The sequence below is a fragment of the Lutra lutra genome, chromosome 6 (assembly GCF_902655055.1).
Source record: "Lutra lutra chromosome 6, mLutLut1.2, whole genome shotgun sequence".
In the NCBI taxonomy this organism is placed as follows: domain Eukaryota; kingdom Metazoa; phylum Chordata; class Mammalia; order Carnivora; family Mustelidae; genus Lutra; species Lutra lutra.
The window spans coordinates 79,318,800-79,330,388 of NC_062283.1; the positions used below are offsets into that span (position 1 = coordinate 79,318,800).

At 38.1% G+C, this 11,589-nt stretch overlaps 1 protein-coding gene and 1 pseudogene across 2 annotated transcripts in view; one reads left to right on the forward strand and one right to left on the reverse strand.

Moving 5' to 3' along the window:
- The window catches only part of ECHDC1 (ethylmalonyl-CoA decarboxylase 1), a 62,503-nt gene extending 51,536 nt beyond the window's left edge, over positions 1–10,967 (reverse strand). Inside the window, exon 1 of one of the 2 annotated variants that reach the window (XM_047735115.1) lies at positions 10,753–10,967. The gene's annotated coding sequence lies outside the window, so the exon portion shown is untranslated. Of the gene's footprint in view, positions 1–10,002; positions 10,090–10,752 lie in introns of those variants that run through there. The other variant, XM_047735113.1, reaches the window with a different exon arrangement.
- LOC125103213 (60S ribosomal protein L21-like) lies at positions 4,269–4,952 on the forward strand (annotated as a pseudogene).
- Positions 10,968–11,589: the final 622 nt, after the last annotated feature.

Sequence of the window (11,589 nt, forward strand, 5' to 3'; positions counted from 1 at the left end):
CAAGAATAAGACCTTAATGCTATTCCTCCAATAAAAAAGGTGCCATAAGTGCTGTGGCTTTCAACTGCCACAACTTTATTCTTACTATCAAACTCCTTATGGTCTTAACAGTTAATCCTCTTTCTTTCCTACTGGAAGGGTACTCACTAGTAAACATCAAGGCTAACAAACTGACATTTATTCTACATTTTATGAGCTTAATTTGTCAGAAAACAGCTTCATATTTTAATACTCATGGATGGAGAGGTAATTTTTTTCCATTTTATTTTATTTTATTTCTTTTCAGTGTTCCAGCATCCAAGGCAATTTTTTTTTAAGTTTAATTCTGAAATGTTCCAAGATTTTTTAAAAATAGGAAAAATAATATAACAAATACCCATTCCTCATTTTTAGTAAATGTTAACGTTTACTCGTATTGCCTTCAGCTCATTCTTTTTATTTTTTTAATTTTTTAAAATATTTTATTCATTTATTTGCAAGATAGAGAGAACCTGAGTGGTGGGAGAGGGGCAAAGGGAGAGGGAGAGAGAAAATCTCAATCAGACTCTGCACTGAGCATGGAGCATGACACAGGGCTTGTTCCCAAGAGTCTAAGATCATGACCTGAGCTGAAATCAAGTCAGGCACTTAACCGACTGAGCCACCCAGGGCCCCCAACTCATTCTTTTTTTTTTTTTTTTTTAAAGATTTTATTTATTTATTTGACAGAGAGAAATCACAAGTAGGCAGAGAGGCAGGCAGAGAGAGAGAGGAGGAAGCAGGCTTCCCGCTGAGCAGAAAGCCCGATGTGGGGCTCGAACCCAGGACCTGGGATCATGACCTGAGCCGAAGGCAGCGGCTTAACCCACGGAGCCACCCAGGCGCCCCCCAACTCATTCTTAAAAACAACAACAACAACAACAACTTTTCATTTCTGAAATTTTCTAACATTCACAAAAGTAGAAAGAATAAAATTTTCCAACATTCACAAAAGTAGAGAGTAGTATAGAGAATTTTCATCTCATAGCTTGAAAATCATCAACATTTTTGAAAACTTGTTTCATCTAATTGCCATCTCACATACAACCCACTTCTGGTTCCCCTGAGTATTTTAAAGAAAATTTACAGGATAACTTTCAAATGTCTAAACACAAAAGCTGAGATCTTAGACCACTGGCAATCTAAGTAAGAAGCCCTTTCAGGCACTCCCTAAAAGACATTAAGAGCACCTTAACTGGGGCACCTGGGTGGCTCAGTTGGTTGAGTGACTGCCTTTGGCTCGGGTCATTATCCTGGAATCCTGCGATTGAGTCCCCCATCGGGCTCCCTGCTCGGCGGGGAGTCTGCTTCTCCCCCTGACCTCTCTCCTCTCATGCTCTCTCTCTCTCTAACAAATAAATAAAATCTTAAAAAAAAAAAAAGCACCTTAACTATAACAAGTTATAAAAAGTTATAAAAAAGTTATAAAAGTTATATATAAAAAAAAAGAGCACCTTAACTATAACAAGTTCTTTGAACCCAGAAGTTACTTAACCTAGAAGTGGAAGTTAGCATTCTGGAACTTAGTAAAATTTTTCTTAGAATCTCTCATCCATATTCAACTTGGACATTCATCTGTCCATGCAAAAGCTTTCAAAATTATTTCTAACAACTCCTGGGGTTATTCCTAACAGGGTTAAGATTTCAAGGATTCTAACCAGAATCAAATTCTTTTAGGTTTTTATCAATTAATTCCTAAAACTTATAGGAAAAGAGGACCAGGGAAAGAGGCTCTACTACCTAGTAGATCTAGGCATTGTCTCTGCATTTTGGAATAAAAATGACTAGAAATTTAAAAGAAAATATGCAGGCTAAGAGGAAAGGATGCGAAATGCTCACATGGATGGAAATAAGCAGACAAGTGTTTATTTAGAACAGAACATGTCCAGGGCATCTGGGTGGTTCAGTCAGTTAAGCTTCCCACTTTTGGTTTCGGCTCAGGTCATGATTTCATAATCACATGATCTCATGATCTCTTGGGTTGTGGGATCGAGTCCCAGGTTGGGAGCAGGGAATCCGATTAAAAGATTCTATCCCTCTGCCCCTTCCCTCACTCTCTTCCTCTTCCTCTCTGTCTCCCTCTCTCTCAAAAAAAAACCAGACATGTCCATGCTCCTTTCCTCCCCTGCCCAAAAAATGACTATTTGTCTGTGGCTATAGTTATTAACCTATCAGTAAAGAATAATAAAAGCACAAGGGGCCCACTTATGGACTATGAGTAATACTGGTCTGAGTCCAAGTGACAAAACAGCACCTAGTAAGCAACCAAGCAAAGTAGTCAAAAGTTACAAGTTGCAAAATAAAATATCTAAGTACTTAAAATGACCTTTAATACCTTCACCTGGTGCCAATTTTATACTCCTTTTCCAAAACTCATGTAATATGCTTACTTCTATACCATTCTCCCATCCCACCACCAGTCCTATCAGATTAGAAAATGATACAATTAAGATGACATATTCTATGGTATGAATTAGATTTAAGGCATGTAAAGCCTCTTGAAGATCTTGAAACCTAAAAGGAATGCTTATCAAACATAATCCTGTAACATTACAGGAAATTTTCGGTTAACTTAGGAGATATTGCAACATTTCTGAAATAAATTTCAAAATGAACAAAAGAATCCAATTATAACAAAGAAATACGTAATGACGCAGAAAAAATGCAGAATAAATTTATATTATAGATGTTCCCACCCCCTTGATTAGTGCAATAAAAGGCACTTTATTGGTACTACATAAAATTATTGGACAGATGGGAAAATTACACAATACCGTAAAACTGAAGAAAATGAGGGAATCTCTAAATGTTGACAATTACTACTACATGCTATTGGCATCGCTGTAAACAATGATTCATTTGAAATAAATAATTTTCTTGCAAATATTACTGCATGTTATTGCCTATATCTAGCTTATTTCTTTCCTTTGCATAGCCCCAGTTCTCAAAACTTATGCCTGATTCAAAGGCATAGGTGCCTGCTTTTCCAAAGGAGAGTAAAAGCTCTGTCTATGGAAAGGAAGTACCTCTATAATTATGGTCATTAGTAATCTAGCATCACTAAAAATGAGCTATTCTGGTCAAATGAACTAATAATCTTTAACTGAAAGCAAAACTGTCCCGGACAAGGACAAATCCTTTTGTTGAAAGTATTCTTGATCTCAAGTACACAGAACTGCAATGTTAAATATTTCAATTAATTTCAAGATATTTTCATTTATTTTTAATAATAAGTGAATTGTAAACCTCAAGTGTACACCCACAGAAGTATAAATCTATGTACACATTTTCAAAGAGATTGAAAAAATTTAAAATAAGGTGGCTTCTCAGGACTTGAGCACGAAACTGAAGAGGAAATAAAGTAATAAAGGTAGAAAATTTAGGTCTATGGGAAGTGGGACTGGGGAGAAAAACTTCAAAAATAAAATGTTATTACTAAGTATGAAGTGATTATGCAAAAAACACAAGGATTTGGAGGCTTCCTAGATTATCACCCATATGTAAATATCAAGTTGCCTCAAGATCTCTTGAGCTGGCAAAAGAAGCCTACACCAAAAATCTCAGGATTTACTGAGAATGACAAGCATTGGGGCTTGAAACAAATATAACAAAACCAATATCTTCACGACAAGATGCATTCATGTTCATAAGCTCCAGCTATGTGAATAATTTTCTCATCTCCAACAGAGGAGGAATAGAAGCAGAAAAATGTTCATCTTTAGCCTAGAAAGTTAGCCTATAGCCTTCATAGTTGTGATAAGGATCAAATCTGCACTGGTAGCTACATTCTTAGGGTATCTCAAGACTGCCCAGATCTCTCACTGATAGTTAATATTTAATTTAATGCTAAGCACCAGAGAAACCTTGCCACAGTAGTTTTATGACTACAAGCAGAAATTCAAAGAAGACATTTATGATCTAACACACCTGCCCCACATGTCTCCTCCTCCTTGAGCACTAAGCATATAACCACTAACTTCATAGAGTAAAGTGTAGTAGCTCTTCCTGCCCAAGGGTCCCGAGTCTGTGCTACTTAAACTAAGTTGCACCATACATGGCTCAAGAATTCTTTTTTGACCATTATGCTCCACCACCATGCAAACCAACCACTGTTTTTTTCACTACCCTTTCACTACCCTTAGACCCAAGTTCAGGAGTCAAATTCCATTAGAAAAATAGTGAAATATACCAAAACGTACCATTCAAAATGAGTTGTAATGGGAACAGCCATCTTCCAGTAATTTGCCAAAATGATCAACACAAAGGAAAAGAGGAAAGACAGCCACAGTCCGTTCCCTAGGCTTTCAGAAAACCCGGAGTTGCCTTTGGCCACATACATGCAAATCTCCAAGAAAGGTGATATGGTAGACATCAAGGGGATGGGCACTGTTCAAACAGGAAAGCCCCCAAAGATGTTACCATGGCAAAACTGGAAGAGTCTACAATGTTATCCAGCATGCTGTTGGCACTGCTGTAAATAAACAAGAGCAAGATTCTTTTTTTTTTTTTTAAGATTTTTTAAAATTTATTTATTTGACAGACAGAGATCACAAGTAGGCAGAGAGGCAGGCAGAGAGAGATGGAGAAGCAGGCTCCCTGCTGAGCAGAGAGCCCAATACAGGATTCGATCCCAGGACCTGGGATCATGACCTGAATCGAAGGCAGAGGCTTTAACCCACTGAGCCACCAGGCACCCAAGAGCAAGATTCTTGCCAAGAGAATTCATGTATTGAGCACATTAAGGATTCAAAGAGCCAAAGAGCTTCCTGAAGAATGTGAAGGAAAATGATCAGAAAAAGAAGGAAGCCAAAGAGAAAGGCGTTTGAGTTCAACTGAAGCATCAGCCCGCTCCACCCAGAAAAGCATATTTTGTAAGAACTAATGGACAGGAGCCTGAGCTGTTGGAACCTATTCCTTATGAATTCATGGCATGATGTGTAAAAAAAATTTAAAAATCTCAAGACTGTTAAAAAAAAAAAAGGAGTTTTGACACCTTCTTTGCTTCTCTAAGGACAAATTTTGACAATATTAGCAATTAAGATATTTTAAAAGAGGATAGTATTCTTTATCAAATTATTTAAAATAGGCAGTAATTCCATTCTAAGAAATAAAAAAGGACTTGAGGGGTGCCTGCCTGGCCCAATTGGTAGAGCATATGACTCTCAATCTCAGGGTCACAAGTTCAAGCCCCACAATGGGCATGGAGCCTACTTTAAAAAAAAATAAAAATAAAAATAAAAGGTTGAATAGTTTCTTTGCATGGAAATGACACCTATGTATAGGTTTTGATGGCCAAGAAATCACAGACTCGGATCCTAGTGCATAAACACACATACATATGATAAAAGCATTTGGTAAGATATAATTGGTAACAATTAAATGGTATTTATTGAGTTCTGACTAGTGACTAGTTGCTAACTGTTTCAAGGAGAAAAAAAAGTAACCTTACCCTAAAATTTTTTTTAGTTTTATTGAGGAAACAAAAGATGCACACAAAAAGCAAATATACTTCAACTATCTAATCAAAACCAGAATAAAGTTCCTCCTCTTATTAAGCTCTATTAGAGATTTTCAGCATACTTAAAATATAGTCTTGACATCATAAAAGGATTTTTTTTTTCCTTCACCATCACCAGTAAACTTTCATCATGAAATCTAAGCATTTTCCAGGGGACCTGGGTGGCTCAGCTGGTTAAGCATCTACCTTCGAGTCAGGTCATGATCCCAGAGTTCTGGGATCAAGGCCCACACCAGGCTCCCTGCTCAGTGGGGAGTTTGCTTCTCCCTCTCCATCTGCTCCTTCCCTGCTCATACTCTCTCTCTCTTTCTCTCAAATAAATAAAATCTAAGAAAAAGAAATCTAAGGATTTTCTATAGGCAAAAAAGGATCCAAAGACATTAAATCACCTGCAAAAAGTTATTGTATTTTATTTGCCTTCATTCTTTCCAAGGTTTAAAATTCTAAGGAGAACCACAACAAAAATCAGGCAATATTCCAGGTCTCCTGGACAGTAACCAAAAGAAAACATAAACTCAGCCTTGCTTTTCTTTGTAGTGCCTTATGGCCATAATATTGGCAGAGGGAGCCACCCTTAAATACTCTCATCTTACATATTTTCAGAGTGTCATTTCTTCAGAAGATTATGTTACTGCTCATCTATTAGCATGAAAATTGTATAGTTCCATTCCCCTCCGTGAAACAAATCTAGAAGAAAAAAAAATAAATAAAGCCCACACTTCCTTTTCACAATTAAAACTTACCTTCTGTCAAATTTTAGAACAACAAAAATGCTCTCAACCAAAGTTCTCACTCTATTTTTCTTGAAATAAATACTTATTTTTAAATAAGTTATCAATTTATAAAAACCTTTAAAATTTTAGACATAATTCCATGTAACTCCATAGCTAGAACCACAAGCCTTTGAATGGACAAGAGAATATTTTATACATAGGCTATCTGATTAAATCAAAGTATTTATGAGATGGTTATAAAACTATGCAACACTTTTGTTCATATACTACTTCCAGAAAGTATTATTACTTTTATTTCCTGATTTGAAACTCAGGTCACCTGGCCAGAATGAAAATATATGAAGATATTAAAAATGAAGAAAGCTATTGCCTGAGTCACCTAACACATACTAAAAAAGTTAGGTTTCGGAAACACGTGTGTTTTTTTCTTAACCTAGGTAAGGGATACACACTTATTTTCTTTGTTGTTTCTTTATTATTGTTCTTTAAATACTTCTTATGCATTTTTCACTATATGTATGTATACAACATTTCTCAATTTTTTTTTTTTAACTGAAGGATATCATTCCAAACTTTGGGGGCTGCCTCTGCCTTTACCAGTAATCTCTCCCAATCTTCTAAATGACCATTTTCAAAACTAGTTTCCTAAAGAAATAGAGTTATTTCTTTACATTGAAGATAGCAAATAAAGAACACACAGCCATAAAGATACTAAGCAAAGAACACAGTGGCCACATAGTCTGGCAGGTCTGACAACTACTAAAGAGTCCTTATTGAAGTACCTTAGAGAATTAGAAATGAAGCTCCAGTACATTAAAAAAATTTTAAGGGCAGGACTGCATCTTATTCACAGGCTTTAGCACACAGTTTCACATTTAATATTTGTGGAACTAAATGAACCTTAATATGGTTATTACTGTGTAGGCACTACAGTACCTACCCATCATTTTCTAAACTAAATGTAAGATCTCTATTTGCAAAATAGAAAAATTTATTTCACTGTTGGGTTTCTATGAAATCCAAGTCCAGGATATGTAGCTACAAATGTGCAAGGGTATGATTTTCCTTTCATGTTTACAAAATGGCTTTGCATACAACACAATCTTTATTGTTTCATTAATAAAAATATCAATACTTTTTAAGAAGTGAAGTAATAAATAATAAGACATCATTCTATCTACAATATGTGTAGTTGGCAATACATATTTTACAAGGATCTGATTGGTAATATTCTTTGTTCTTTATGTAAAATTTCTCTCAGAAGAGGAATCTTAGGTCAGGTCTAGACTGTTACATTCTCTAACTTTCTTGGGATGAGAGACAATTTACCCAGTGGTACTGAGGTTAACATCTAGTAACTGTTAGTGGCAAACTTAAAGAGGGAATCCGAGATTTGACCTACTTTGCCTCACTTTCTCTTCTTCACCTTCCAAAGGAGGATAGGGGTTTTGAGGCAAAAACAAGTAATTCAGTGTGTGGCTTTGTGTACGAAGCTACAAAATGAAACTATCTGCCCTGGAACTACTGCTTTTTGGATTTTCTTAGTTCTATTCTCCTTTTTGTCTCTATGTCTGTCTGTCTGTCTCTCTCTCTCTCCTAAGAAGCTTATGTGGTAAAAGGAACCTGGGGCGCCTTTATCTTATTCCATTTAAAGAAGATAAAATAGCCCGGCTAGCTCAGTCGGTAGAGCATGAGACTCTTAAAGAAGATCAAATAGAGTAGGGCTCAGGGTTCCTTATGCCTGCTTCTAGTCTAGGAAATAAGCTCTCAAGATCACTTAATCAGGTCAGTTCACAAAACTGAAAGGTATATATACAGAGCCAGAGCAAAAGGTAATACATCCAAGCTCTTGCCTGGATATTCTCTAAGCACGTCGTGTCCCTAGATATCAGACATAGAATAGAAACTCAATGGAAAATTCAACTGAGGCAGAGGTCCTGATCTTCTCTATATTTACCATGCCTTCAACATTAAAAAAGGTGCCAAAATAAACTTAATAAGGACTTTGATGGCTATTTTCAGAAACTAAATTTGGCTGTTTTCCACAGTATTCTGTTTAGGGAAAAGAACAAAGAAATTAGAAAATAAACTAGAAAATAAGGAATAACACTTACAAAATCATTAGCATTTTTTTTATCGATAGCCTTTTTAATTACTGTGGAATAACAAAATCAATGAACAATATATCTTCTCTCTTGTAAGGAGGCTGTTCTGTCCTCATATATTACCTCTCCAATATCCAACAACAGAAGGGCAATTAGTATATATGCCATCAGATCTATTATTTCCTTATCTTTAAATCATTACAAAATTAAATATACATGTAACTAATATTTTTGCCTCACTAGACATCTTTGATATGCTGATTTTTCCAAGTAAATCTTGTAATAAATACTTCACATATCCTTCTGTTAATTCCATTTTTTTCTCTTCTTCCTCATTCCTATCCCCCTTCCACTACTAACTCACCCTTCTTTTCTCTCCTCTCCTCATGTTCCCTTGTCTATGCCACAGAAGAGTACCACAAAAACTTGAGGGCACTGCTTAAGCCTCCTAGGTTTGCTGACCTCAAGTTTAGAAATCCAGTTCTAGAAATATGATAATCACCTATTTATGTATACTTTCATCCCAATTCTAAATTCAACGACCAAATCAGACAAGAGTCTGATTGTCTCAGTGCTAAGGGAATGACAAAAATATCAGCTACTAATAAACTTCTATAGTATCTGAAAGTACATGTGAGCAAACAAGGTTGAGATTCAGGTTCTGTGTTAAGCATGTGGTTAAGCAATCATCATTTCTGGACTCTTCCAGAATCATAAGGCAATGAAAAAGTTCTGAGGAATTTATGTTTTATAAACATCCTTCAGGACAAAGCATTTTGTTTAAATTTTGTCATGCAGGATGCTTTGCTGTTCTGCCACAGTCACATCAGCTGAATAAGCTCTTAACCACACCACTGGAAAAGGGAAAGAGGAGAGCCCTATGGACATCTAAGACTACATGTGTTACTCTCTTCCATTTTTGTTAAAGTTCTGCAAAGGTTTTTAAAGAGTTCCCCTCCTTGCACGGGGAATAAGCTAGGTCTCTCATGAAAGCCATATGCAACCCATTTTACCATAAGTCAGAATTACTAAATCCAGAAAATTAAAACAGATGCATACCTAACAAGAAAACTATTAACCTGAGGCAAGTGGTAAACAACAAAAAAGTCAGAAATATTCTAGACTGTCACTACATGACTTGTTTTTCAAGTTTTGCTTTCATTTTAGACTGTCATCATATAACCAACTTTTCAAGCTTCATTTACATGCCATCATACACACCCCTCTTCTTCATATAGCCAAAATGAACCTTCTCGTTTCTCAAATCCTTCAGGTTTTTGCTCTTCATTCATCACCTATATAATTGTGATTCCTCACCTATTACACTTTTCTCTTCCTCGCAGTGACTCCACCGCATCTCCTTTAGTTCTTTAGACTGCATAAATATACTGTCCACTTGCACAGTATTTTTATTAAGCCTCATGTAATAAATTTTTAACTGAACATCCCCATTGCATTTTGCAAAGTAAGAAGGTCTTTACAATGCCTAGAACAGTGCCTGACAAATAATATAAATCAATAATAATCTGGCATACAAGTATTAAGAATTCATAATGCCACAGGAGGCTTGAGACTCTGCCCACAAACCAACTCTCCACCTACCCTATTTCTTACTCCCATCACTCACCCTGTTACGATTCCACCGCTCTCTGCAAGCTGGTTTCTCTTCCCAGAATGTAACCTACTGTTACCCACTTCTCCTTCAGGTCAGGCAACAGGAAGTCAGGGAAGGATCAGCCCATTTACTCCTCCTCCCATTCCAGAAGATTTCGTAATTACAACTCCCTCCTTCCCGTTATTTCCTCCAATAGAGTGCTTCCCAGAAGGGATCTTCTGTGAAACTTGCCGATGTCCCATTTATCTCAATACCTCCAGCATGTAGAGCAACAGCTGGTAAACATGCGGTCCTCGGATAAAAGTGGGGAAAGGAAAGGAGGAGGGAAGGGGGTCGACACAGATCGTTTTCTTCAAGTTCCTCATCAGCCCTTTCAACCAGTAATTTAAGTTCTCTGTGGTTTTAATCCCCAGTATTTGTGACTCATGTGTGGGTGTGTGGAGCATTAAGGATTATCGAGGCTCTGAAGAATTTCAGGATGTAAAGAGCCCACACCAAAAAATGATCTGGACATTTTTTGTTGTTGAAAAGTCGAATGCACCAAACAAATAATGTTAAGTGTTAAATAAGCAAAGTAATACACAGAGAGGACAAATTCACAAGTCCTCGGAGACCTCACCCACCCAGCACAGGACCTCGAAAGTATTTAGAATTTAAATTAGTGTGCTGAAATCACGCCTCCCTATTCTGAACACATTCATCTTGGCAGTTGGCCCCGTTCCTTAGAACAGTTTTAGTCCCATTCCCGCCGCCCTCATTCACCTCTCAAAGTCTGCGCGAGGCTCTGGGAACTTCGTCCCCACGCCCAGCAAAGGGCAGTGGGCCTCCGCGATGGCCTCACACGGAACGCGCCGCAGAGCCCGGGCGGATCTCTGCTCGGAATTCGTGTGGGGAAGCGCTAAAGTCCACTACACAGCGACGAGCTAGAGTCCTCTCTCGCAGGACATTTCAAGTACGGTCCTGCGGCCACTCGTGCACGTCGCAGGACGGGCGGCTACCCCTTCCGCTCTCCCCAGACCTTCTTCCGCTCTCCCCAGACCTTCTTCCGCTCTCCCCAGACCTTCTTCCGCTTCCCGCTCTTCCCCCTTGCCGGGGCCTCCCTTCGTTCCGCCGCGTGCGTTCCCCTGTCTCGAGTCCTGGTGCCTTTTCGCGGCTTCTTTACCTCTCCCACACTCCTCCTTTCCCGGAGCCCTTTTCTGATGTCCAGCCTCCGTGCCTGATCCCGGAAATCCCGCCGCGCGGCGGAGGGCCCATTCTCCCGTGCTGCAGCGGGCCTGTGTAGACCCTCCCTTGGGTCGTGAGGGAACTTGGGGTTAATGGATCCGTTTATTTTTCAGGCATCCTGTATACGTGGGAAGAGTGGAGGGAGAAGAAAGCTAGGTTGGGGCATTTTGAAACAGAAGGGGAAAGGAAAGTACCAAAAGCTTTTACTTCTTGAACATTTTTTCTGCGTCACTGAACGGGGGAAGTATTTGCCGCCGCCGCCTTCTTCCTTCTTCCTTCTTCTTCCTCCTTCTTCTTCTTCCTTCTTCTTCCTTCTTCCTCCTTCTTTCTTCTTCCTCTTCCTCTTCTTCTTCTTCTTTCTTTCTTTTTTTTTTT